The sequence below is a fragment of the Babylonia areolata genome, chromosome 20 (assembly GCF_041734735.1).
Source record: "Babylonia areolata isolate BAREFJ2019XMU chromosome 20, ASM4173473v1, whole genome shotgun sequence".
Classification (NCBI taxonomy): domain Eukaryota; kingdom Metazoa; phylum Mollusca; class Gastropoda; order Neogastropoda; family Buccinidae; genus Babylonia; species Babylonia areolata.
This window is the reverse complement of record NC_134895.1, coordinates 3,848,777-3,853,776: the sequence shown is the minus strand read 5'-3', so window position 1 is coordinate 3,853,776 and position 5,000 is coordinate 3,848,777.

Sequence of the window (5,000 nt, the reverse complement as noted above, 5' to 3'; positions counted from 1 at the left end):
AAACAACATTGTCTTCGCCAATATCGTCATTGTCATTACCCACTTAGTCATCGTCATCACCAACATTGTCATCGTCACCATTCCTGTCCAGGTGTGACATCATCACCACACCCACACACCTTTACTCTTCCCTCACCACACCCACACACCTTTACTCTTCCCTCACCACACCCACACACCTTAACTCTTCCCTCACCACACCCACACACATTAACTCTTCACCTCATTACACCCACACACCTTTACTCTTCCCTCACCACACCCACACACCTTTACTCTTCCCTCACCACACCCACACACCTTTACTCTTCACCTCACCACACCCACACACCTTTACTCTTCACCTCATTACACCCACACACCTTAACTCTTCCCTCACCACACCCACACACCTTTACTCTTCCCTCACCACACCCACACACCTTTACTCTTCCCTCACCACACCCACACACCTTTACTCTTCACCTCATTACACCCACACACCTTAACTCTTCCCTCACCACACCCACACACCTTTACTCTTCCCTCACCACACCCCACACACCTTTACTCTTCCCTCACCACACCCACACACCTTTACTCTTCACCTCACTACACCCACACACCTTTACTCTTCCCTCACCACACCCACACACCTTTACTCTTCCCTCACCACACCCACACACCTTTACTCTTCACCTCATCACACCCACACACCTTAACTCTTCACCTCATTACACCCACACACCTTAACTCTTCCCTCACCACACCCACACACCTTTACTCTTCCCTCACCACACCCACACACCTTTACTCTTCACCTCATTACACCCACACACCTTAACTCTTCCCTCACCACACCCACACACCTTTACTCTTCCCTCACCACACCCACACACCTTAACTCTTCCCTCACCACACCCACACACCTTTACTCTTCACCTCATTACACCCACACACCTTTACTCTTCACCTCATTACACCCACACACCTTAACTCTTCCCTCACCACACCCACACACCTTAACTCTTCACCTCATTACACCCACACACCTTTACTCTTCACCTCATTACACCCACACACCTTTACTCTTCCCTCACCACACCCACACACCTTTACTCTTCCCTCACCACACCCACACACCTTTACTCTTCACCTCATTACACCCACACACCTTAACTCTTCCCTCACCACACCCACACACCTCAACTCTTCCCTCACCACACCCACACACCTTTACTCTTCCCTCACCACACCCACACACCTTAACTCTTCCCTCACCACACCCACACACCTTTACTCTTCACCTCACTACACCCACACACCTCAACTCTTCCCTCACTACACCCACACACCTCAACTCTTCCCTCACCACACCCACACACCTTTACTCTTCCCTCACCACACCCACACACCTTAACTCTTCCCTCACCACACCCACACACCTTAACTCTTCCCTCACCACACCCACACACCTTTACTCTTCACCTCATTACACCCACACACCTTAACTCTTCCCTCACCACACCCACACACCTTTACTCTTCCCTCACCACACCCCACACACCTTTACTCTTCCCTCACCACACCCACACACCTTTACTCTTCACCTCATTACACCCACACACCTTAACTCTTCCCTCACCACACCCACACACCTTAACTCTTCCCTCACCACACCCACACACCTTAACTCTTCCCTCACCACACCCACACACCTTTACTCTTCACCTCACCACACCCACACACCTTAACTCTTCACCTCACCACACCCACACACCTTAACTCTTCACCTCACCACACCCACACACCTTAACTCTTCCCTCACCTTTCCTGTCCAGGTGTGACATCCTGCCCACACCCACACACCTTCACTGTCCCCCTCCCACTGCACGTGACGCCAGCTCCACCCACACGAAGGTCTGCACCCCAGCACAGCACTGCGATGACCAGTGGTCAGTGGAACAAAATGTCCACACCTCCCTCCTCATGTAGTGCTGTGTGTGTGTGTGTGTGTGTGTGTGTGTGTGTGTGTGTGTGTGTGTGTGTGTGTGACATCACATCACACGGTGATTGTGCTGATCGTCAGGTCACAATGTATTCTATGGTGTCACTGGTCTCACTCCAAAGCAAACAGTACAAGCCTGGCTAACAAAATCCAGCATCATCTCGTTTTTTCAAAAGGTCCACATGTCCCATCCTCATTTTCTTTTTCCGCATCACTCGATGATCTGTGGTCATCATCAGGTGATCGTGGTCATCATCAGGTGATTGTGGTCATCATCAGGTGATCGTGGTCATCATCAGGTGATTGTGGTCATCATCAGGTGATCGTGGTCATCATCAGGTGATAGCGTACTTTATGGTGTCTCTGATTTCGCTCCACTCTAATGCAGAGAGTTCAAGACTGGCTGACAGAATCGAGCATCATCTCCTTTCTGTATTCCTGCATAACAAAGACACAGCAGGCCCCTGTGAACACCACAGCACCCTGGCGTGTTGTGCTGACAGTGCTGGGTGAGGTGAGAGGCAGCAAGCCCGCACTGAGAGGTGTGGCGCGTGGAATGCTCCTGCACTTGGCACGTTGAACGGACTGCACTGTGGCGCTGTTCCATTAGGGGTAGCGGTCATCATCGCAGTGCACTGGTGTTGATAAAAAAATAAAAATAAAAAAAAACCAGTCGATGAACTGGAAGATTCATGACCGGTGTAGCAGCAGCCTATTCGAACCACCCGCTGGTTTTTACCCTGGGGTCAAATCTGACTTGTTCACATCAACCTAAGTCTCTGTTTAGACTAGCCTGTGGGTTAGGTTCAGCTGGTCACAACTGACCACGTCTTGTTTGATTTTAACGGTCCCCAAGCCCCCCCCCCCCCTCTCTCTCTCTCTCTCCACATGGACACGGGGGTCATTCAGGGCAAGCTTAGAATTTAGCTCCGTTAGAATTGACCCTCCCCCCTCTTCGTTGTACTGACCACCCACCCGTAGTCGAACAGGGGGTGGGGTGGGGTGGGGGTGTATCAGGATGCACTAGCTACAATCGGCTCCCTTCTCAGTTTCTAGATCTTCCCCACTTAAAACATACATTTTATAGAATTCGTTGTCTTTGATTTTTCGTTGTTCGGGCGATTTTTCTCTCCGTATCCACTTTGATTCAGTCTAATCTCAGGATTGTTTCTTCTTCTTCGTTCATGGTCGGCAACTCTCATATTCACTCGTATCAACACGAGTGGGTTTTTACGTGTATGACCATTTTTTCCCCGCCATGTAGGCAGCCGTACTCCGTTTTCGGGGGTGTGCATGCTGGGTACGTTCTTGTTTTTATAACCCACCGAACGTTGACATGGATTACAGGATCTTTAACGTGCGTATTTGATCTGCTTGCATATACACACGAAGGGGGTTCAGGCACAGGCGGGTCTGCACATAATTATGTTGACCTGGGAGATCGGAAAAATCTCCACCCTTTACCCACCAGGCGCCGTTACCGTGATTCGAACCCGGGAACCCCAGATTGAAAGTCCAAAGCTTTAACCAATCGGCTATTGCGCCCGTCGGGATTGCTTCAAAGTCGCCGAGGCAGCAATAGCAAACGTTAGGTCCTGCAGGACACCAGAAGGGAACTCCATGTTCTGAGTTCCAGAACAACCCTGGTCCTGCAGTGAATGCCCGCTCGTTGTGGAGTCGACGGAAATGAGACAGCAGGAGGGCTGTCCACACAGAGCAGCAGGCTGGACCAGGCAGAACACACAGTGTTGCTCCCCTAAGCGAAGCCCGACCCGAGGAGTCACTGTTATACCAGCTGAAAGAACCGCCCGACGGGCGCAACAGCCGAGTGGTGAAAGCGTTGAAATTTCAATCTGAAGGTCCCGGGTTCGAATCTCGGTAACGGCGCCTGGTGGATAAAGGATGGAGATTTTTTCGATCTCCCATGTCAGTATATGTGAAGACTCGCTTGTACCTGATCCCCCTTCGTGTGTATATGCAGGCAGAAGATGAAATACGCTTCATTACAGGCTGTTAAAGTAGGACTCCCCCATGTCTGTTGTTGTGGAGGTGGGATGGGTGGGGACAGTGTGGGCAGGCCCAGAACCACCACCCCTTCAGTTCTCTACAGCTTGATTCAACGCGTAGAAAGGGGGGCGTGGGGGTGGGGGGTCATTTCCAGCTGTGGGGGTCCATCTTAACTGACACAAAATAATGTGATGACTTCGGGAGTCATGTGACCACTGACACAGCCTACAGCAGTTAGTAAGTTTTTCTGGCTTTTTTTGGTTCTTGTTTACTTGTTTCTAAGAAAGAGAGAGAGAGAGGGGGAGAGAAGGGAGGGAGGCAGGGAGGGAGAGAGAGAGGGGTGGTGGTGGCGGGGGGCGGCGGAGGGAGGGAGAAAGAGAGGGAGACACAGAGAGAGACAGACAGACAGACAGAGAGCGAGGAGGAGGGGGGACGGGGGGCAAGAAAGGGAGAGAGAGAGACAGACAGACAGACAGACAGACTGAATCCCGTATGTTCCACGATCATGTTGGTGGGACAAGGTGGCGACACCTTTACAAGTAGCGACAGTAACTGGGGCAGTCACCTGCACCACACCGTATTGTGGAAGCATACCTACTGTGACCGATCGACAGGTTTTACGTGGCGTGTAATCCGGGGTCAGACGCTGGGATTAAGGGATTAGCTGTGTGCACAAAGGTGTGCAACAACAACACTGATTGTTCGTCAGTTGTTTTTTTTTTTTCTGGACCCCTTCCAGGGTAATGCTGTGCAATGCTGAGTGGATGATTGGACATATGTCAGTGCACTTGAGTGTGTGTGTGTGGGTAGGGGGGACGTGTGTGTGTGTGGGGGGGGGCGCTGGGGGGGCGTGTGTGTGTTTGAAGATATGTGTGTTTGAAAGTGTGTGTGTGTGTGTGTTTGAAAGTGTGTGTGTGTGTGTGTGTGTGTGTGTGTGTGTGAGTGAGTGAGTGAGTGAGTGTGTGTGTGTGTGTGTGTGTGTGTGTGTGCGCGCGCGTGTGTGTGT